This window comes from Armigeres subalbatus, chromosome 2 (genome assembly GCF_024139115.2).
Source record: "Armigeres subalbatus isolate Guangzhou_Male chromosome 2, GZ_Asu_2, whole genome shotgun sequence".
Lineage (NCBI taxonomy): Eukaryota > Metazoa > Arthropoda > Insecta > Diptera > Culicidae > Armigeres > Armigeres subalbatus.
In genome coordinates, this window is record NC_085140.1 from 202,338,003 (window position 1) to 202,362,943 (window position 24,941).

Below are 24,941 nucleotides of genomic sequence, written 5' to 3' on the forward strand. Positions count from 1 at the left end.
TGAGTAGAGATTGGACATAAGTCTCAACATCGCGCGAATGAAGGTTCGACGCAAGTCATCACCTCTGAACCACGCTTGCATGGTCCCATGGTAGTAACCTCATGTCCGTAGTGAATTCAAGCTAAAGACAAACCAATCGGCTTTCTCGTCTTTTTGATCCTACTCGAGCTACTTCACTTGAATTAACTGGCGGCGCCAGCTATTGTTATTTAGTAAGGTACTACTTGGCACAAGAATAATAGCCTTTGATAACAGTGGTGTGATTGCATCGTTTTCGCCAGTTCTTATGCAGAGATTATATAAAATAGACCTGTGTGGTACTACATGATAAACATAAACAGAGCATGCCACGTTGTACCTGTCATATGACAATTATACGCACTTGCATTCATTGCAAGTATTCACGCATCGTAGCAACCCAGAATATCTCTTCCTCAGTGAGCTCCAAGCAAACTGACAGGTAAGACGTGCTTAGTCAAGTGGTTCCTTTTCACAGCATTATATTAGATTTCTACAATGGTGATCCTACCAGGAGTTGCAATTTCATCGTTGCAACGCTAAGAGGAACCTAATAAAGTGATTTTGTTGAAATGGAATCATTTGGAGTTTATTTTTATCAGAATTGCTAAACCAATAGAAGACAACAGATTACTTGCTGTTCAGGTGAGAAAAAAAAACTGTTAGCGAAGTGAAACAGTAGAGGAAAAGTGTATAGCACTGTCACTTCAAGATCGCGCAGAGTGGGCCACATAGACCATGCAGAGCGGGTCAAGTGGGCCGCGCAGAGCGGGTTAAGTGGACCGCGCAGAGAGGATCAATTGTACCGTGTTGAACGGATTAGAAAAGTCTCATGAAGCAGATACTAAATATCGTGCTGAGCTGGCCAAATGTATCACACTATAAAGGTCGAGAGAGAGAGAGAGTTGATTAATAGGCTAGATGTACCAGTTGTGGCTATAGCACCAGTTGACGCACTAGTGCTTTATATGCCACATGGCCAATCAAATCACCGCAAACCAAGTTCATATCGATAAAGCATATTCATGTGATACGATAAAACCTTTGATCTCCTCCAAAACAAGCAAAGCATAGTTGTAAAAATTGATTTTGCTTAATTTTTGACGTCCTTTGCACCAGTTGTCGCACTAGTGGTCCCTATTTGGCCAGTCCCATAAGAAAACAATGGGTTTTGCCTAATAAGGAACCAAAATTAAGAATAATGCCACAACTGGTGCATGCGTTCCTATTATGGATTAATCAATTTTGACGATTATAACAAATTTTATTGTGGTTTTCACAGCTGTTCTCAGGAGCAGGAAGTAAAACCTTTCGCTTGATATATAAAGTCCACCCACATGCCTTTTTCCTTTTTTTTTTTAAAAAAATAGTTGTTCTTATGTATGGCGACAATTGATACACCCACCCTAGTTAATTTCTTATCACATGAATCTGAATTGAATAGCATTATAGGGGCCCTCCTTAGCCGTGCGGTAAGACGCGCGGCTACAAAGCAAGACCATGCTGAGGGTGGCTGGGTTCGATTCCCTGTGCCGGTCTAGGCAATTTTCGGATTGGAAATTGTTTCGACTTCCCTGGGCATAAAAGTATCATCGTGCTAGCCTCATGATATACGAATGCAAAAATGGTAACTTGGCTTAGAAACCTCGCAGTTAATAACTGTAGAAGTGCTTAATGAACTCTAAGTTGCGAGGCGGCTTTGTCCCAGTGTGGGGATGTAATGCCAATAAGAAGAAGAAGAAGCATTATAGTTAAAATGGTCAAGACGATAGGAACGTTAACGGAAACTCTATCTGCGCCCGCTAAAGTTCGCACCAATCAATACAGGGATGCTACACTTTTCGCCAGTGTCATTCGAATGGATCAATAGGAGAATCATGCGATAACCGTATGTTCGATAATGAAAAAAATGAAAGATTTCTCATTAATACCCACTAACATTAATAATCGTAGTACAACTGAACGCGATGTAAGTTGATTGCTCGCACGAATGATTCTCTCCACCCTGTATATATTGATGTAACTGAATTTATATCAAAATGTAAATTATTGCTTGGATATAGATTGTGTTTCATTCCGGTCAGAGATGAATCGTAGACATGTCTCTTAGCCGTTCGGAATACCAACTGATCAGAGAGAAAAAAAACAGATTCATGTTTTCGTACTTCAATTTAACAAAGAATGATTGATTTTAGGAAGAAAAGATTAGATTTACTATTCCTTGCTTAATTTAGAGTTCCAGATCAAAGAATCAGTGCCTTCGGCTAGCACACTTTCAAAGCTTTGATTTACAGGTAGTTGAACTCGATTTCTTGTTGCCTGCGTTGCATATGAGCAACAACAAGAAATTTCGTGCTATGGAACGGTTGGCAAGAGGTTCTCAAACAAAAGCAGACAAATTGTCAGCATAAGAATACTAGCTGAAAAATGTCGCATATTTATTAAGCAAATTGTCTTGAATTGAACGAATAAAAGGTACATGTTTGGTAAAACTTCTATTTTTACAAGCCTGGTTCAGAGAAGTTCTAGCTCCAAGTCTCGAAATTTGTACAATGAATCCTGCGAAATAACCCAAAGCTACCAGCTTTAAGTGATTATTTGTAGAGGAAATCTATATACATAAAAATAAATTTCTGTCTGTCTGAGCCTTATAGACTCGAAAACTACTGAACCGATAGGCGTAAAATGTGTATGCAGAGGTTTTCGGGGCCGGAAAGGTTATTAAGATAGTTCGAGGCCCCTCCTTCTTTGGAAAGAAGGCTAGGTTTATAGAGATATGTTTTTGTGGTGGTTCGAAACCCCTCCCACTTCTGGAAAGGGGGCTCCTAAACAAATAAGAGAGAAATTTCTACATAATTCGAGAACTAACTAGAAAATAAACCAATTTCAGGCGAAACGAAGTTCGTCGGGTCTGATAGTGATAACACACTCATGTATGTTTGATACTGCCTTCCTTCTTCATTTCTCATCTTTTCAGGAACTGTGAATTCTATTGTTCAATCTTCAATCAATATTTCTCGATTGGCGATATTTCAACTCTGAAGACAATGAAATTTGAAACAGACTGGTGTTGAAGAAAGGATCTCGTACATCCAGGACAATTGGATTGAAATGTGGTGAGAGAATTCCATTGCATATATTATTCATTTACATCGAAACTATATATACGGTTATATACAAAAAAAAATATCAGGGCACCCGATTGAAGCGATTTGGATAGGAAGAGTGGAATCGCCAACTTCCTATTGTTAACATTTCGTGGATAAAGGGCGAGCTCTTCTCCCCATCTATTGGGTCAATCTGGGAAACGAGGGCTAGATTATTTTATTGTATGTACTAACTTTCTTCTGGAAGGAGATTCTCTATTCATCCCGTGGATTCGCATAAGTGTCTCTGCTTATGGAACCACCCCACCCATTTTGGCCCTTCATACAGGAGTTTGATGAAATATAAACAATAATATAATCATGATCAAATCGTTTGTCAGATATGGCCAGTGCTATCGGCAGGTGCCTTGCTACAATAGATGGTAGTATCATCATCATCATCATCATTAAAATTCAAACTCTTCTCCAAAAACTTCTAAAACTATCCTGGTTCTGATCGTCCAGGTTTTGGTATTCGGCTTGACCAAATAATTGAACGTTATTGAAAGTGATTGCCAAAAGCAAAATAGCAATAATGCGACAACACAATGAAAAGTGGACTAATTTTTAAATTGGTAATGAATGTCGAGTGAAAATAATCGTTTCGAATGAGTATTTCTCCAAGCTCACGCAGTGCAATATTATAGAAAGTAGAATGTTTGCCACAACATTTGTAGTAAAATGAATTTTCTTGTCTGGATGAATCACTCGTTCTCATCAACTATGCATCGCAGCGTTATGATCTCTAGGACAAAATACAGTACATATTTTTAAGTTTTTTTTATACCCATGTCACTTTTTGTTGAAATCAGAAGAGATTTTGTTTTAAACTAAATGCTAGATATTTACTTCCATTTTTGCCTTTATTGTGCACTTAACATGACTCATTTTTGCGCTCATCTGTTTGCAGTATATCAATTGAAATCTGATTTCTATTTGAATGAGGTATTAAGTATTTCTATGAGCATGTTGGATAGTTTTTAGTGATAAATTGAAGTTACACAATCAAAAATACGACAGAAAAAAAAGTGTAAAAAGTGAATTATGTGTATCTACATTACTTCTCCTTCTTCGTTTTGGCATTACATTCCCCACTAAGACATTGCCACCTCACAGTTGAGTGTTCAATCAGCACTTCCACAGTTATTAACTGCGAGGTTTCTAAGCCAAGTTACCATTTTTTTACCATCAAATTTACCACCAAAGTTTCAATTTTGGTATATATTTGGGAAAGAATTGGGTGTATATGTGCATAAGATGACGATGCAGAGCATAATCTCCATCCAAGCCTTTCTTAGCTGTTTGCAGGGGATAACATAAATATATCGAGTTCGGCTTCGTCATGCACTTTGACGCTTGAGCTCCAACAAACTATTAATTTAGACTATAACTTGGTAATTTCGGTACCCCTGAGTTTATATACGATTATTGGAATAAAAAAAATCCAGGAATCTCATTTTAAATGGGACGCGATAAATAATAATCGTTGGTCTTCCAACTACAAAGATCCGTTTCAGGGAGAAAAAAAAAGTTGTTCGAGACCCCTCGGTAGATTTTTTTCAAATAGTCACGAAATGAAAGCTTAAGAGCTATATTTTCACGTAGTGAAAGTTTTGGCGATGCTCATTTTTTTGTCATGAAGGTCCCCCATACACACGCCGTGAAATAACTTTCCCAGGAAAATGGTTTTCATGAGTTTATTTAACGTTAGTGTGATTTTACTGATTACGTACCCAATTAAATTTTGCCATGATGATGCTTTATGACATTAACGGCAGTATGACCCGTTAGACCAAATGATTTTTTTGGATTAACGTTTAGCCTAGGGGAAGAGTCGTTTGGCCGAATGCCGTTCGGTGATGAAAAATGAGAGGTGAGAATGGAGACGTCTCACTTCTCACTTCTAGTTTCTCACTCCTCACTGTGAATAATGAGAAGTGAGCAGTGAGACGTCTTACTACTCACTCCTCATTTATCACTGTAAAAAGTGAGAAGCGCGAAGTGAGAAATAAGTAGTGAAAAGTGAGACGTCTCACTTTTCTCATCCTATTTCTCCCATTTCAAATGACCAATTCGGTCAAATGACCTTTTCGGTCAAATAACCTATTCGGCAAAATGTGTCCTAATCGGCCAAATAACCCTTTCTGCCGAGTTACCCTTTCGGCCAAATGCCCCTTTTGACCAAACGACCCTTTCGGCCAAATTACCCTTTCGGCTAAATGACCCTTTGGCCAGACAGGTTTCGGCCTAGTGGCATTCAGCCAAAAGGCTCTCAGCCGAATGGGTTTCGGTCAAACAACCCTTCCCCTTCAGCCTATGCCATGTTCAACCGTTCGAGTAAATGACATTTTCGGCCATGCCTTTTCAAAATGTCATGTCCATCTGTCAAAAAATGCACTCCTGAGCTACAAGAGCGCGAGCATCTAAAACTTAAAATTTCCACGGAAAATTGTCCAAAATTTCTACTCAATATCCACGGGAAAGTTCTACGGAGTCTCCGAGGGAAATGCTTTGGATTTTCCACGGAAAAACAAAATTTCCATAAATAAATCAATATTAGCAATAAACAATTACAATTTTTTTCACTGATTTTTTCTTTTCATAGAAAATAAAAAAATGCGCGATATAATTCATAAAGCCTATCAGAAATTTAGACAATTTTGCATAAGAAATACAAAAAAGCAATAAAATTGATAAACTTTTCCATGAATTTTCAACGCTTTCAAAGATGGGGTCATCTATGGAAAAATATTCAGTTTTATTGTTTTTGTTATTTCTTTATGGAAATAAATAATAAAATATGAATGTTTTTCACTGCTCTTTATTATTTTTTTTTTGTAAAAAGTTTTTAATTTTTGAGGAAACAAAATATTTTGTGGAAAATTTTGTATTTTTTTCGTGGAAAACTTTTATTTTATAACTGCAATTTTGCTTCTTAAAATAATAATTTATTTTTGTTCTGTGGATAATTCTTAATTATTTGTGGAAAGTTTGAATTTATTTATTGCTCATACCCTGATTTCTTTATATGAAATTTCCTAATTTTTACGAAAAAATATATTTTTTGCAATTCCTGATCATAATACCTGGTTTTACAGTTCGTGTTTGAGTGATAAAACGGCCTACTTTTTACATATCAACAAAATGGGTGCTTTAATGAACATTATGCAACTAAAATGGATTGCATAATATCCATTATAGCACTCATTTTGCTGAATTAGCTTGGGATAGTGTATTCACTGCGTCGCGTCATAAATGAAATAGTTTGATGGACATAACATCAGAATTTTCCAAAAGCGACTTCATCTATCGCTTCAAGGCATGTAGAGCTATGCGATGTCGCACGATAACATAGAATCTGATTGTTCTCTGCAGCAACATTATTTATTGGCAAGAATTATCATGTGGAGTAAATCAGTCTCTATTTTGGTACAGATTTATCATAACAAAACTCATTTTTCGTCATTGCAAAAAATAGCGTGTGCAACTCGTTGCAAAATTCGATTTTTTCAGCACTCGTAGTATCGTACGTACGTAAACGTACAAGTGTTGAAAAAATCACCTTTTTGCAACTTGTTGCACAAACTACTATTTTAGGTGTATTTTCTTTGTAGTCGATATTTAGACACTGTTTGAAAGTTTGAATATCCTGAATATCTATTCTTCTACATGGAAGACTTGCTCCAGTTTTTTTATCATAGGATAAATCATTCGTTTACTGTACATTGTTTCGGTTCATATGTCCATGAAAGTAGTTGAACCTACAATAATTGATAACAAAGTAAAGGGCGTAAAAAATATATTCATTCAGAATCTTTTATTTTATATTTCTGCAGCATTACTGGTATAATGACTAAGAACATAAAACGACTAAGAACCGTAAACCCGGTTGTTGAAGTTGTACCTTTTAAACGAGGAAAAAGGTAAACCCAAGGGTTGTTCAAGTACAGCAAAAAATGCATAGATTTATCGGAATCTTTTCCCGAGTCCTTCCCAAAGCAGGAAAAAGAGAAAAAGGACTCAAGAAAACATCGAACATCGAGACTGCACCACTACTTACTTGTTATGTGTTCGTTATGAAAGGCCAACATTTGGTCGAGTTCAAAATATCGGCGTAGCTTCTCGTAGTTTTCTTCCGGCTGGCTTGGCTGGTCCGTCCACAAAAAGCACTTTCCACTTTCCTCAAACACCCACACCGACCAGCAGCAGTTAGCAGTCCTGGGTCGTCGTTACTTGCTTCGTTCGAACCTTTTGTTTCTTTCTGTCTGGCAAGTGAAATTTGGTTCAACAGCTCAGGCACACGGGCGGTGAAGCTTTTATAGCTTCCTCTTTTCACCGGAAAGTGAATGAGGCTTTTCTTGCTTTTTATGCTATTTTTGTTTCAAATTTTCTGATAGTATTTACTCGCTATGATTATGCTGCCTTCTGTTTGGTTGTGTGTTTTTTCTTCGTTGGGGCCCGGTTACTTCGTGCTGCGCATCCGACTGGAAGGTTTTGTTTCCTTTTCATTGAAAGTGGAGAATCATTTTACAATTCACCTGGAAGAGAAACGAAACAAGAATGGGGAATTTACCATGGAGAGTAATTGAAAGATAAGGAACAATTTGAAAGTCAAGCGAGAGTAGTGCTGTAGCATGCGAAACACAATTGACTGAATTTTTAGTAGTGCTTATTACCAGTCTTAAAAGGGGTAATTTGAAATTATGGCTGGATAGCGCGGTAAGTAAGTCATCGAAAAGAAAAACATTTCATGCTGCCATTCGATTGACTAATCAATTTTCTACAGACATATCACAGAGACAGTCAAATCCATTGTCTTCGTAAGCTCCCGCCACAATCCCAACCGTTGGAATCCGAAACAAGAAAACAATGAAGATCATCAATGGACGGAGACGGAAATGGGAAATGACAGCAATTTCCATTCATTTCTGTCTCGATTCTGTTTTCCACGTAGAAATGGCTCCACGCTTTTTCTCTCTCACGCGTTTTCGTTTTGACATGCGTTAAGCCTGATGCCCAGCAGGTTGTCAATACTGATTTTCGACTTCCACAATAAATCACCATTAGACATTACTTGTCACTCTTAGTTTGGGCAACGCATTACTCGTTTGATTTTTCATGATTTGTCGGTATGAAAGGAATTGTCTATCGATTTTAAATTCGCCGCTTGGCTTACATCTGATCTGACATCAAAGCGACTGACATCGGACGTGGTTTATTTTTATGAAAGCCGGTCAAGTCCAGTATTGGATATTTTCGAGTGGAATAACTTTTGGCAGAACTCTTCCCATCTTTGTTATCATCAGTCAAACTGTATGCTACGGCCGAGCACTTGTAATAGCCTTTGAAATGAGCAAAAATCCCTCCACCATTGATTTATGTTACGTTTGGATGCTTTTTTTTCGTTACCCAATTTCAAAACCACGAAGAACCGAATTCAGAGAGGACGCTTGCTTCCAGCAGCGATGGTATTCATTTGGTCGGAGTTGGAGGCAAAAAGAGCACCCCCGAATTAGAGGAAAGCTTCCCAGGCGAAGCATGCAACAAAGGTTTCTGTCGGTGATTTCGGTTTGAACCGCTACCTAAGCGGAAATCCGAGCCAGTGTGCTCTCTTCTGGAGCAATTTGAGGTTTTCTGTTTGGATGGTTTTGTTGGTGTATCTGGACTTGTGGGTGGCATTTTCTTTTTTATCTGTTTGGCCGACAGCAATTAGTAACAGTTCAGTAATAAGTTCGCTTTTGTTCTGCAAGTTTGATTATATGACTCACACAGGAATCGGCTTTCTATTCCTATTCGCCTTATAGAGGTGCTACCACAAATAAATGGTTTCCGTAGTGAAAACAAATGTATTTAATTTAAGGGACTGGGCCTATCTATCCCAAAAATAATGACATGGACCAAGGAATGATACACACTACTAAATGAATTAAGTTACATTGTTCCTAGCATTCATCAATTACACAAGTAGAAATCTGTGTATTGATGTGATACCAACTCTAATGCAGATTGAAGTTATCCTATGCCTAAGAAGATTATCATTACCAATTATCAATTCACATCGAAATTCTTTCAATTGAATCTTTCATTTTCAAAATGCGTAACGAATAAAATAACTTCATCGAACGGATTTCCCTCAACAAATGATTTAATCAAATACAAACTAACTCGCTTGAATTGCAGGATTAGCAATAATTTCCCATGCAACAGAGCAATTGCAATTGATGACCCCATAACCCATTTATCGAACATTTTACTACACCAACTAAAAGTCATCGTAAATATCGGATAAATCCCACTACTGCAAGCTAAACACCGGCTCGCCCATCGTCATCGTCACTTAAGCTCTTACTTCGAACGCCGGCTGCCACGGCGGCACAGGAAGGCTTTCAGCTCGCTTATCTCGCGCGCCCGGCGACGTCGTTGCTGCCTCAGAGAAAAGCCTGTACACAAAGGGAAAGTAAAATTTATGTTTTGATATTGTAACGGGAACGACTTCAGTTAAATCGCCCACCCCTGCCTTGAACGAGATCTGGGTCGCATTATACGTGTCGTGAGCGTTACGGGGAAGCTGGTTTACCTCGTCACAGGCATCTGTTCCTGCCAAGGATTTCTTCTCGTGTTTCCCCACCGAAACAAGCCGACAAGGACGACAACCGTGTTCTACAAGCCTTTTTCGATTGGTAGATTTTCACGTCGCCTATACAACATCGAAGGGAAAATGTTTTCTCAGTTCCCAGTTCCGACATTTTCCGATGCTGTTTAGTGTCAACAATGGGAAAAAATGAACGCCAGATATTATACGAAGGCAAAGCTGCTGCACAGCACGGCTGGGCTGTGCAACGGAAATGGTTCTGGACTGAGTGGCAGCGGATGTGTGAGCGAGGCTCCACGCAAGAAGTGAAAATTCTCGAACAGCTTTTACGACCTCGTAAAACAGGCGGAATTTTCAAAATATTAAATATTATATGCTGGGGTTTATTGAAATGAATTTCTCCTGTAACTCCTGTAACCCCGTTATTTGAGCGCAAGGCTGTGTTTGCACGTTAAAGCTAAACTTCAGCTTAGTATGCTATTTGAATCAACTAGCATTACTTTATATGCCTGGAATCGTTTTGCTCTGTGGCAAACATTTTCCCTTTAAATACTTTATTGAAACCATGAAAAATAAATAAAAATAATCGCATCATTAAATTTAACTTAAAGTTATTTAAAATTTTCTGAAGCAATACATTTTTTTACTATGAATTCAAATATTAACATGTATTAATAGTAGTTTGTGCAACTAGTTTCAAAAAGATGATTTTTTCAGCACAAGTTGTGAAATGAAAAAAAAATTAGTTTTGTATTTGTATTTGTATTTATTAATCTTTTTCATCTGACTTTTATAGTCTTAATGAAGTAATATATGGTATATGATATATGATGGGGAAAAGCCTACTTGAACCAGCCACATTTTGCCGAGTTCGAGAAGGCGTAAAAACCCCACATCTTTTAAAAAACATAACAGAACATATAAAGTTTACAAATTGACTTATAGAATAAGGTAAAATCTAGAACTGGATACAAAACTATTCATAATACAGCATCAAAGAGGAGGCCAGTGAGATTCAAGGTCGTTGATCTCGATCCAGTAATTCATGTTGAATTCGATTCCTGAATGTAGATGATGTGATGCCGTTGAAGTCGTAGAGTGAGTAAAATTCGTTGAAACGCGCGGACATAGATCGGATCGGATCATGTATCCCATAGTTGACGGAACGGAAGTCCAGGTGAAGGAAGCTTCTAGAGCGCAGAGTTCGTGCTGGAGCATAGATTCCCAGTTGACCCAGTATTGCAGGACTATCGATATCTCCAATCAAAACTTTGGCGGGGAAAGTCGCCTGTGCCATGACGCGCCTGCTTTCGAGGGTATCAAGGCTCAGCAGTCGACACCGGTCGGCATATGGAGGAAGAGTTTCCGGGTTATTCCATGGGAGAAACCGTAGGGCGTAGCGTACGAATTTTCGTTGGACGGATTCCAGTCTTGTGATCCAAACAGAATGAAATGGGCACCATACAATCATGCCAAATTCTAGTATGGATCGAACGAGCGCGCAATATAATGCTTTCAGACACAATGGATCACGGAATTCTTCGGCAATTTTAAACATAAATCCCAACTGCCTATTTGCTCTAGCGATGATGTCCGAATAGTGCTGCTTGAATGTAAGGCCAGCATCGAGGGTAATCCCCAGATCCTGGACACTGTGCGCACGAAGGAGAAGTTGATTATTCATAGTATAACCAAATAAAATTGGATTCTTGTTGCGATGGTATGTGATGACGCTACATTTATGCACACTTATCGTAAGAGAATTAGTGGAGCACCAGTTCTCAAAGGTACTAACTAGATTCTGGAGATGCATACAGTCAGTAACAGAGCGTATTACGGCGTACATTTTACATCATCGGCATAGAACGTACGGAACTGTGGCGGGAGAATCAGTGCAACGTCGTTCAAGAACAAAGTAAACAGCAAAGGTCCCAAGTTGCTTCCTTGTGGGACGCCGGAATTGTTAGTAAAGTGGTTCGATTCAGCTGAACCAATTCGCACGCAAAGCTCTCGGTTCACAAGGTAAGATTCGAACCATCTGGTCAACACATCTGATACGCCCAGTTTGTTGAGTTTCGCAATTAGGATTCGGTGGTCCACACGGTCAAAAGCGGCTTTTAGATCGGTATATACAACGTCGACTTGAGCTCCATGTTCCATGCTCCGTAAACATGACGAAATGAACGGTACAAGGTTTGTACAGATAGATCTCTTCGGATGAAAGCCATGTTGGTCTAGAGATATGTAATTTTTACATGCTGCAAATAGCGCATTGTTGATAAGCATCTCAAATACTTTTGAACACGCGCAAAGAGAAGTGATCCCACGGTAGTTTTCTGCATTTCGTTTGTCGCCTTTTTATGAATCGGAAACATGTATGAAAATATCCATTATTCAGGGAAAATGCCTTGCCTCAGGGATAGGTTGAAAATGTTTGTTAGTGGGGTAATGATCTCAGAAGCACACTTTTTCAATATACTTGAAGGGATTCCATCTGGTCCTGAAGCGTATGAAAATTTAAGCTTCTCAATGGCAAGTCTAACTTGTTCCGGAGTTATTGTGAAAGCGTCGAAGTTGAATACATCATTGGGAACATTCTGCAAGGCTGTTTTGACCTGATTGTCAGAGACAGATGCGTCCGAGAAAACGCTCCTGAATCTGTCAGCTAAGAGATTGCATTTGTCCAAACACGTACTAGCTTGACGATCTCCTAGAAAAATTTCAACCGGTAGCCCTTTCTCGTTTCTCTTGGTGTTCACAAACGACCAAAATTGCTTAGGATTTGAGCGAAGGTTTTGCTGAGTTCGACGTACATGGCGGCGATAAAGTAGGCGATTGTATAAGCGATAATCATTGCTGGCCTGTGAAAACAGTCGTTTGGTAGATGGGTTCCGGTTTTGAGAATATTTCTTCAATGCCGCTGATCTCTTTCGTTTTAAACGACGAAGTTGAGCATTTCCCCATGCTGGTTTAGGCGGTGGCTGTTTTACAGGAACATTTTCAGCTATTGCGCGATTGATGACAAGTGTAAAGTACTTCACAGCTTCTTCTACATTCAATAAGGTACCGAAATACCGCCAATCAAATTGACTTAGCGTTTGTCTCAGTCCACTTATATTGGCTTTGCGAAAGTCAAGACAGTCCAGATCATCATCACTCTCGAAGCAGATCGGTGTTGGCAAATTGACGTAGGTTTCCAATGCCGGATGGTCGGCATCGAGACTTATTAGTGGCTCGATGGCTTCGTTTATCAAACATTCCGAAACGGCTGGTTCGTTAACCAAAAGAAAATCGAGGAGTCGAGAATTTCTATTAAACACATGATTTAATTGTGTTAGACCATGCAGATTGAACCCATCAAGAAGAGCAGCACAGGTTGGAGATATGCTTGAATGTAGAATGTCCAGAGATGGCTTCTTGTTTGCTAGTGTTTGCCAAGCCAGGTGGGGTTGGTTGTAATCTCCGAAGATCAAAGCGAGATCATTTGGTTCAAGTCGCGACATCACACTTCCCATCGAATCAATGTGGTTCTCAATGCAATGTAAATCACTCTTTCTATCAGGTGGAAGATATAGAACTCCTAAGCTCAATGTTCGATGCTTCGCTTTTATCTTCACCCAGAGCTGCTCAAGCGATGTACTGATTGGCGCAGAATCAATACAGGAATTTAAACGTTTATTAACCGCAATCAAAACACCACCCCCACGGCGTTTGGTGCTGTTGAGGGGATTGCGATCGTTTCGGAATACCGCATATTGACAGCCGAATAGTTGCGCTGAATAAATCCGGTTGTCCAGCCACGTTTCGGTTAATACTATTGCATCATAGTCAGTCTCCGAGGTCGCCAGGAACAAGTCATCGATCTTTGTGCGAAGGCCACGAACATTTTGGTAATAAATCCTCAGATTTGTGTCCGATGAGGGTTGAAGAATAGAGGGAAGCACACCATACGACGAATCAGGGAAAGTAGTTTTGTTCAACTGGAAAAAGGGAGTACTACTGAGACTTTGTGTAGTATCCTTCCCGGCTTCGGCGGGACATATACCACTGTTAAACTTACCTGACGAAACAGGAAGTGCGGTCGCGTGGTATGGCTCCGCGAGTTCGCCGGAATCGACAATTATTCGAATTGAATCGTCCATCTGGTGCCCTTGTGATGAAGTTCGTTGCTTGCTTGTTGCGAAAGATGAACCAAACTGAGACTGAGAAATGTACTTTTCACTATGTGCAGTATCCTTCCGGGCTTCGGCTTGACATATACCACTGTTCCACTTACCTGGAAAAATAGGAAGTGCAGCCAAGTGGTGGATGTTCGAGCTTACGACGTCCCTGGCTATATTGCTGTTATTAATGGACTGTTGTGCTGCCTCTGGTAGATTTTTGCTGATCTGTGAAATTGAACCACTATTTACATTTGGTGCAGTATCACTCCCGGCTTCGGCGGGACATATACCACTGTGAATCTTACCTGGAGAAACAGGAAGTGCGGCGGAGTGGTATGTACGAATGTCGCAGATGTCATCGGTTGACGATAGATATTCCAGAGGGAAGGCGGAATTTGGCGGCGAGTAGAGCTGGTATTTCGGAGAGATAGGATTCGTTGCACATGGTTGCAGATGTTTTATTGAGCGATTGGTAGGCGAGGAAATGACCCGTTTTTTGGGTTAGGCTCAAATTCTCTGACAGTAACAGCATCTGGCTAGTACCAGGAATTTCCGACTGCGCTAGAAGCGGATTTGAAAATCGTCACTTTAAATGACACGAATGAAAGATCCTCAGCGTGTTTGCCCCGCGGAACCAATTTTGTCACATTCACTAAGGCGGGGGCAGCATTTGCGATGTCCATCACGTACTGTTTTACTTCTTCTTCTTTCTGGTCGGGAGCGAATGGAGTCACATAGAAAGAATCAACATCGTTTGTTGCTTGGAGGTTGTTTGCCACCTTTAGTTGAAGACTGTTAGGTCTGACGGAAGCATCACGAGTGTCACGGTTGATAGATTTGGCGTGAGCGGGATTAGCACGACCATCAGTTTCCTTCGAAAATTGAGGGGATGCGTTTGCTGTGCTTTTCTTTTGTGATTTCGAAGCCGCCGGAGTGGAAATATTGAACCTGGGAGCATTTCGGTTACCATCAGTGTTGATAGTTGGTTTCGCAACAATTTGAACGCGCTTATTGGACCCAACGACGAATTTTTCCGGAAGGTGTGCAATTGATCCATTTACTTCATCCAGCACCTCGAAAAATGAGGTCTCATCACATGACCTCGAGCGATTAATTGGGTCATCAGTGGAGTCGTCGAGATTAATGTCATCGATGCATTGTGAGAAAGTGGTCTGCTGTGGAGAATTACTTTTCGATTTGGATTGGGAATGTGGGTCAAATAGAGTCTTGTTGATCTTCCGTAGGTTTTCTCCGTAATTTCCAAGACGAGTGTCCATGGAATCCGTGCGGATAAGTAATTCTCGTAGTGCTTTCATAACAGTTTTCTCTCGATCATAGACGGCCGGATCGAAATTCAGGCGGCATGAATCACAGAACCAAAATAATCCAATCCTTGCGCACCAAGATAAGTAATTCGATTTAGACATTCCCACGCATGTGAAATGAAAAACTCTGCCGCATGATCCGCTGCAGTTAATCGCTCTGCTTGAATCTAATGAGCCCGAACAGGAGTAGCATGGTTCCATTTTCACGATGTAGGTTGCGCCTTTGTGTATTCAACGACCGAGACAAACTTGTGCGATGTTTAAAACACTTGTTAGCAAGCACAAACTTCAACTATTCCCTCGAGATGTCGCTTTTCTCCAAAAATCTGTGCGTGTGTCGTGTTGATGTTTTGATGTGCCGATCAAGCTACTGCACAAAACTCCACATAAACTGATTATTAACAAAAACAGAACAAAGAAACTTCACCGACTAGTAGGAACTGTTCACAAGGCACATCAGTGGTGATGGTTTTTACGAATTAAAATGTAGAGCGACAATCAAAACACAAGAATATGGTACACTGCAAGCGAAAGCGTAAGCACGGAGCAAAGTGGTTCTCAACGAGTTGCACACGACTTTTTGCAATGACGAAAAATAGGCTTTAATATGAAAAAATTGTACCAAAAGGATGCAGTCTAATTCTCTCCACATGATTATTCTTACAAATAAATCATGTTGCTTCGGAGAACGATAAAAATTCATGCATTCGTACCACATTGTATACCTCGCCAAACCATGATGCGATAGATGAACATGCTTTTGGAGATTTTTGATGGCATCGAACTATTTCATTTATTACGCACTCAAAGAATACCGTTAAACACTCACGCAAGCTAATTCAGCCATATGTAACTACTTTTCTGATGTTCTTTTTTATTATAGCACTCAAATGAGTGTTATAATGGATTTATTTATTTATTTTATTTATTTAGCAGCAACTGCCAACAGGTGAAACATACGCACCCCAATGACATACTATACGGTATACAAACAAAAAATTGAATGCACTATATCTAACACAAAATACTCTTAAATCTATTCTTATTAGTTATACGAGGAACATGAAAATCAAATACATTGTAACACCTATTAAACACGCGACACATGCTTTTGATGGGCTCATTGATTCCGTAGTTAGTTCTAGAAGCACGAATATACAAAAATGAATGCGAGCGAAGATTACGATTTCGCGTGTTTACTTCAATTTTTTCAAGCAGATCAGGACAATCTGTATGGCCTTGAAGCAAATCTCCTATAAAACAGGCTTTTGCAACGTTTCGTCTAGCATGAAGCGTTTCCAAGTTTATAAGCATGCATCGGTTCTCATATCTTGGTAAATTATAGGAATCTCGCCAATTAAGGCAACGGAGAGCAAAGCGGATGAACTTGCGCTGAATTGATTCGATTCGTTGAGTATCATTCTGATAGTATGGTGCCCAGACTGTTGAAGAATATTCTAATATAGGACGGACTAATGAGCAATACAGTGCTTTTAAGCAGTAAACTTCTCTAAATTGTTTAGCAAAGCGAAAGATAAACCCTAATTGTGATGAGGCTTTGGACACAACATACGATATATGATGTTTAAAAGTCAATTTGCAGTCTAACATAATGCCTAAATCCTTCACGGTCGTTTCACGTTTGATGATACTATTATACAACAAGTATTCATGTTGATATAGAACATGCTTCCGTCCGAACGAAACAACGGAGCACTTAGAGACATTGAGTACCATCCGATTAAGCTGACACCAGGCTGCAAAACCTCGAGTTGCCGCTGCAGAAACGTAGCATCGCTTGGGCATCTTATGACATAAAAAGTTTTGAGTCGTCAGTGTACGATAGAGTTAAGCAGCTTAGGATAAAATTAACATCGTTCATATAAAGTACAAATAAAAACGGTCCGAGATGGCTACCTTGTGGGACGCCTGAGCTAACGGAAAACGGCGACGAAACATGATCCCCGATTTTGACAGCCATTTTGCGATCGGTCAAGTAGGATCGAAGCCACTTGAGTATAATGGTACTTAAGCCTAGTTTTTCAAATTTAGCAAGCGCAATACCGTGGTTCATTTTGTCGAAAGCTGTAGACAAGTCTGTGTAGACAGCATCAACTTGGTAACCTTTCTCCATTTGGCTGGTGACGAATGATGTAAACATTGCTAGATTAGTGCTGGTAGAGCGTTTGGCGATGAATCCATGTTGGTTTGTGGATACATAATGAGCGCATGTATGCACAAGCTTATCAAGTACGATCAACTCAAATAATTTGGAAATCGCACTCAAAGCAGCTATACCTCGATAGTTGACGACATTTCGTTTACATCCTTTCTTATGCACGGGAAATACATATGAATTCTTCCAACTCGACGGGAACGTACCAGTAGATAGCGAGGCGTTGAAAATTGCGGCTAGTGGTAGCGCTAAGGATGACGAACACTTCTTGAGCAGAATCGATGGAATGCAATCTGGGCCACAACCTACTGAACTTTTCAGTTTTTCAGTGCGCGTGAGACCATGTCGGATGAAACAGTCAATTGCGAGATTGCGAAAGAAAGTTGAGGAACGTTGTTTGTGGTGGCTGCGATGTCATGAGCGCTAAGCTTTTCGTCAGAGAAAACGCTGCTGAACTGGGAGCGGAACAATTCGGCGATTTCCTTCACAGTACTAGCTTCTGCATTGCCGTTAGTCATTGAGGACGGCAGACCAGACTGGTGTCGTTGATTATTTACGTATTGCCAGAAACCTCGTGGATCCGACTTGAGACGGCTTTGAATTTGAGCTTGATGGATGGCGAACAGATGCTCGTTGAGCCTAGAATATTGTTGATTGGCCTCAGCATAAGCAATTCTAGTTGCATCAGTGCGGTGTTTACTGTGTCTTCTCAGAGCAGCCCTTTTGAAGGATTGAATGGAACTTATTCGTGGTTGGATTACGACTGTGAATTTTGTAGTTCGATTTTCGGATTGGCTATCAGTCATGAATAATAGCGTTGACAATTTTATTTCATCGCCTACGTTTCGATTCCATCCCTGGATCGAAACGTCGGCGATGAAATAAAATTGTCAATGGAATTTATTAGTATGGAAAAGTAGGCCGTTTTATCACTCAAACACGAACTGTAAATCAGGTATTATGATCAGGAACCGCAAAAAAAAAAATGTTCGTTCCAATACCTCAATCCAGCAGCTTTGTAATTCATTCAATTTTGAGCCCACTGCTGCAGTGCATTGCAGGTTTATAAAGTCGAGTCCTTAATTAGTTGGAGACCATGCAAATTTTATTCTATCTAAAAAATCATATCAAAAATCATAAGAATATGGGTTATGGCTACCAATTCTCTACTAAGGCAGTTTGAAACATTTTATCAGCAAAATAATAAACGCAGCTTTACTCAACAGGGAACCCTCGACATAATTGTAGGAATGCGACAACACAATGTTTCATAACGCAACGAAATATTGATTTACTTCCAAGATTTAGAAACAATACGACCTGTGTGATTCAAAACTTTACGAGAAATTTGTTTTTGTTTTTTTTTTTTTCAAAAATGGTGGCAATGGATTTTAATCAATACAAAAACATGTAAAATGATCGGAAAAATTTGATCTATTCCCCTAAAGAGCCTTTTTGACTTTTCTTATGTGATATATTTCTCGCTTAACTTTTCAAAAGGACCTAAGTTACATTTTTTTCATGATTTAATTTGAATACTGGAATCAATAGCCTTCATGTTGTTCTGTTGATGCGCTATTCAAATTAATTCATGAAAAAAATGTTACTTTGGTACTTTTGAAAAGTTAGGCGAGATTTTATAGTGCACGAGAAAGTCATCATCACTGCTAGGTGGATTAACCTGTTTTTTTTTTTAGTTTACAATTGTTAAGTTTATATTAGTCAGGAAAATTATGAATAAATTTGTATATAATTTTGTATATAAGGTAGATTGTAAAAACTTTTATCAACTCGATCATTTCGTCCGTGATCAGCCAATGAGTTGGAAGTGTCCGTCTAAGTATGTTCCAGGTGTGGCGTTAGATGTAATTATTTAATTTTAACACGTACGTCCCCAACCCCCATTTTACGACAAAACTCAAAATTCAAAACCACACAGCTCAGCCAATTTCTAACGGATTTTCAAGCAATCTTCTGGAATCGATCACAAAATTCCTATAGTTTTAGGAACCGTAGTCAATTTTTGTCCAATGGCCATGGTTCCGGATATATTCCGAGGAGTACTGGGGTTACCTCCCTCCCGGAAAAAATGGTCACTGGCAGATCGGCTTCGAAAACCATCGTGCGACATGTCAAACTTCATGATTTTGCAAAACAAGTACACTGGAGTACATTTCGGCGATTTTCGATCGAATTGGCCACCCTCCGGGTACTTCCAGGGCCTGGTTCCCTTGGGGAAGTGGCCATTTTTCATTCGCTCTTGGAACCCATCTTGCGACATATCAAACTTCATGATTTTGCAAAACAAGTACACTGGAGTACATTTCGGCGATTTTCGATCGAATTGGCCACCCTCGGGTACTTCCAGCGCCTGGTTCCCTTGGGAAAGTGGCCAATTTTCGTTCAATCTTGGAACCCATCTTGCGACATGTCAAACTTCATGATTTTGCAAAACAAGTACACTGGAGTACATTTCGGAGATTTTCGATCGAATTGGCCACGCTCCGGATACTTCCAGGGCCTGGTTCCCTTGGAGAAGTTGCCAATTTTCGTTCAATCTTGGAATCCATCTCGCGACATATCAAACTTCATGATTTTGCAAAACAAGTACACTGGAGTACATTTAGGCGATTTTCGATCGAATTGGCCACCCTCCGGGTACTTCCAGGGCCTGGTTCCCTTGGGGAAGTGGCCAATTTTCGTTCAATTTTGGAACCCATCTTGCGACATGTCAAACTTCATGATTTTGCAAAACAAGTACACTGGAGTACATTTAGGCGATTTTCGATCGAATTGGCCACCCTCCGGGTACTTCCAGGGCCTGGTTCCCTTGGGGAAGTGGCCAATTTTCGTTCAATCTTGGAACTCATCTTGCGACATATCAAACTTCATGATTTTGCAAAACAAGTACACTGGAGTACATTTCGGCGATTTTCGATCGAATTGGCCACCCTCCGGGTACTTCCAGGGCCTGGTTCCCTTGGGGAAGTGGCCAATTTTCGTTCAATCTTGGAACCCATCTTGCGACATGTCAAACTTCATGATTTTGCAAAACAAGTACACTGGAGTACGTTTCGACGATTTTTGACCGATTTGACCACCCTCCGGGAAGTACCCGAAGGAAGCAGGGCCTGGGGAGGGAGGTAACCCCAGTACTCCCCGGGATATATCCGGAACCATGGCCATTGGACAAAAATTGACTTCGGTTCCTAAAACTATAGGAATTTTGTGATCGATTCCAGAAGATTGCTTGAAAATCTGTTAGAAATTGGCTGGGCTGTGAGGTTTTGAATTTTGAGTTTTGTCGTAAAATGGGGGTTGGGGACGTACGTGTTAATGATGTTCGTTTTTAGCAGTTAGGCAAAACAGTGTGCGTAAAGATTTGCGTACGCTGTTAGACTCGTGAGGTAAATGTGCTATTGTGCTTGTGCTTGAGTGTTTTACTTGGCCAGATTGGCTCGATTTTTCCCGTCCGCAAGTTTCCGCACCCCAAGCGCGACGCTAATCCCCAATGAACGAAATTTATCTGGCAATCCCCAACCAGCCTCATTAAGCTTCATTAAGAAGCGATCACCGGCAGGTCATCGACAGGGTCTGTAAGGCACACCAAACCGGATAGCCACCAAACCTTTTTTTATTGGAATGCGGCGTGCGCCGCGGAGGAACGTTTCTTTTGTGTCAGTCTTAGACTGAAGAGCCATCTAATGTGCTACTATAGTCGAATAGCTTTCGCGAGCCCAATCCACCGACGACCGCATGCGTGAGCCGTTTTTGCCATCACCATATTTACCGTCGAGTAGAAGGAGCGCAGACCAGTCAGCAACGCAGCTGCAGAGAGTCGTGACGTCACGTGAAAGGAAAGTAAGTAAAGAGCACACAAATGAGTAGATTCGTTGTTGCTGAGCAGGGAATGTAAAATAACAACATATTGTGTATAGTACTCGAGTCCAGTCATTCATGCGTGTTGAGTTTGACTGTGGGTTGTTTATGTTGCTTCCATATCATTGATGGCAGCAGGGACTTTGTCCAAGGGCTTGACGACCCCTCCCCATGGCCACTGCGAGTTAGACCGGGACCATCGTCCCTAACCCCTAATCCCAAGGCGTCAAGCGACCCGTGCCGAGGGGATGCATGGCCAGGGGGGTGAAATAATAAGCTAGGCCTTTAACGGAGCCTGTAAGGTACCTGGGCACCCTCCACAGTAATTGTCCCTTACCGCGTCATGCTGGGCTCTGGCGTGGTGAACCTCTTTTCCCGAGCAACTCGTGGGACCAAAATGGAAAACCAAGGCAATTCTTCAATTAGTGGTAGTAGTGTAGGCGACAACCCCTTCACAAGAGGCAATAGTCGGCAGCTCAGTGCGCAGCGCCAGCGTGGGTCGCTTAACCTTCATCTCGGCTAAAAAAAGGCCAGTAGGGGTTATTGACGGCCCATGGCTTGTGGAGGCGATGAACCGCAAACGCGATGGGCTTTCGGCCTTCGAGGTGGCGACGGAACAACTGGACGCCATCATCGACTTTGCGTCATCGAAGCATAATTTCAGTAAGGACCTCAAGAGGAGCTTCGAAAGTCGATGCTGGACGCCAAGCTGGAGAGTGCGGTCGGGACGGCCAAGTGAAAACCCGTGAAATCCGTGGAGTCGAGGTCTACCCAGACTGAGGCCCAAGGATTCGCTGACTCGGGCAAGGTCGAATCGACCGAGGGCGTGCCAGCGAAGACGGTGGTACCAAAGTCTACCCAGACTGTAGTATTTCCGGGTACGTCGGGGGTGACTGCTCCAACAGAGCAGACACAGAAACGGGGGAGACAGTCTCCAGGGGATGAGCTCCCCGGGGGCCGCTCCAAAACGCGGAGGGTTACTACCCCGAACAAGGGTAGTGGGGCTGAGAAGCTGAACCCGGCCAGGTACCTGCAAAACCTGGAAAGGTCCGTCCACCCAGGAAAGACGGTGGTAAGGGGTTACGGTAGGCTGAGAGCTCTCAGCCGCACCATACCAGGGAAATAGAGGGGGATGACGCCTCCTGGACCCTGGTCAAGAACAAGAGGAAACCGAAGACGTCAAGGGCCGAAAAGAAGGCCCAGGTGGATGAGGGTAGCAAGAAGTCTAGGGTAGGCACCAATCGCTCCAGGTGCGATGCCCTAGTCATCACGGTGGACGAGGCTAAGTACTCGGACGTCTTGAAGGCGACGAGGAGTGACGTCAAGCTCGGTGAACTCGGCGCCGACGTACGTCGAATAAGACGTACCCAGATGGGCGAGATGATCCTCGAGCTGATGCGGGGCGTCTCGCAAAAGGGCGCCGCCTACAAGAAGTTGGCGGAGGAAGTCCTAGGCGAGACGGTCAAGGTGAGGGCACTCACGACCAGGCTTGTAAAATGTCATCTGCATGTCATTTGACTAATTTGCTCATAACTTTCTTTAGAAGCAAAATTTCTTCCATAATTTTGAATGTACTCATAACGCTTGAGTAGGGTTATATTTTTGTCCAAGGGTACATTGCTCTAAGTATAACATCAAAGGCTGGAGAGTGAAAACTCTCCAAAATGTCACGTGTCATTTGACATAATGTCATTTGAATGACATTTTGCCTCCCACGCCCCAGATTACATATTTACAGCAAAGTCTCGTTAGACAAAGTTGTAGGCCCATTTAACCGCTATAAGTTCGTCATACAACATGAATTGATAGCTACCTTCTGAAACAAGTTCTGGGAAAATTATACAAACGAATGCAAATGACATTTTACAACACTGCTCACGACGGAGGTGAATCTAAGGGTTAAAGACCTGGACGAGATCACCGAAGTCGAAGAGTTCGTCACGGCACTGCGGCAACAGTGTGAAGTGGAGACGCCCACCGCAGCCGTTCGGCTACGGAAAGGTCCGGCAGGGACGCAGGTAGCATTGGTTCGGCTATCTGCAGCGGACGCCTCCAAGGTACCAGTTAGGTTGAAGCTTTTGTTGCGACCAGACATATCATACACGCGCTCCGATAGACTGTTTTGAGTTATATTCTTTTCGATTTCGCTTTGTCCCTCACCCGGTGTGAGCGGTCGGTAATAATTTTCGCGTCAGAATCTGACGACCGTTGCATATGCATTAGCAAGGACTGTGACCATGTCTACCGTGCGATCTCGCGAGAACACCTTCAAGGTGGATCTGAACAATTTTCCGAAGAGACCAACTTTCGAAGAAATTCACACGTTTGTTTGTGAAACCATTGGTCTACGACTGGATCAAGTGATACGTTTACAGATAAACCATGTTCAAAACTGCGCGCAAGTGAAGTGTGTCGACCTGCAAACTGCCCAGGTGGCTGTGGAGAGACACAACGAGAAACATGAGCTGGTGGTAAATGGAAAAACAGTAAAGTCCGTTTGGCTATGGACGATGGCGGCGTCGAGGTCAAGATACACGACCTATCAGAGAATGTCAGCAACGCTGAAATTGATGCTTTTCTACGACAGTATGGGGAGGTAGTGAGCATCAGAGAGATGATATGGGGACCAAACTTTGCTTTTAAAGGCGTATCGTCCGGCGTGAAGATTGCCAAAATGATTCTCCGTCGGCACATAAAATCGTTCGTGACAATTCAAGGAGAACAGACGCTGATCTCCTACAAAAATCAACCTCAAACCTGCAAACACTGTATGGAACTGTCTCACCCTGGCAGTACTTGCGTCCAAAATAAGAAACTGTTGGGCCAAAAAGTCGATCTTAACGAAAGACTGAAGAAATCCCAAACTACTCCAGCGACAAGCTATGCCGGCGTGCTGAGTAATCCCAATGTCCCCTCATCTAATTTGCTACCACAATTCGTGCTCACAAATTTGAATGCGCTGAACGATCAAGAAAAACGTAGTGGTACGGAGGATGCAATCGTTTCACTGCCTTCCACTGTCTCCCCGGACACAGCAGCAACGATCGATGGTGGAACTTCGGCAGACTCGATGGACCAGGAAGCAACAGAGGGAACCGAACCGAATGTGGATCTGGATACTCGTCTAACATCAGCGACGCCGTCTGGACAACAACTCTCCTCCGATGCCGTAGCTAGCTCAAGCGGTGTGAACAACTTCAGAATCCCGAATTCTCCTATCCCTCCCCGACACATTCCTATTGAGATCTCTGAGAGCGAAAGTGGCGACTCGTGTACCGAAAACACATTCAAAAAGGTAAAGCGTGCGAAAGGTCGTTCGAAAAATCTTAGGGGTGTAAGTCCTCCGTTCATCGTTCTAACTGACATCAGAAATGAAAAAAAATAATGCCATCTATTTCCCAATCAAGATCCCGACCCAAGATCCAATTGTGTCGTACCATACTAACCCCGAGTAGACCGCGGTGTATGTCGGTCGCCCTCTAATATGTCAAATCCAAACTTGAAATACTGAGTAATAATGAACAACCCCAGTATCAGCTATAATATCGGATCTATCAATACTAATGCTATATCGAGCCGAAACAAAATCAATTCTCTTTATGCTTTCGTTCGTTTACTAGATTACGATATAATTCTCCTGCA

At 41.5% G+C, this 24,941-nt stretch overlaps 1 long non-coding RNA gene across 1 annotated transcript in view; it reads right to left on the bottom strand.

Annotated features, from left to right (window-relative positions):
- Positions 1 to 24,941, bottom strand: part of LOC134215761 (uncharacterized) — a 490,502-nt gene that overhangs the window by 195,641 nt on the left and 269,920 nt on the right. Inside the window, exon 2 of the long non-coding RNA XR_009980298.1 lies at positions 7,225 to 7,702. This is a non-coding gene — a long non-coding RNA (uncharacterized LOC134215761). The remainder of the gene's footprint in view (positions 1 to 7,224; positions 7,703 to 24,941) is intronic.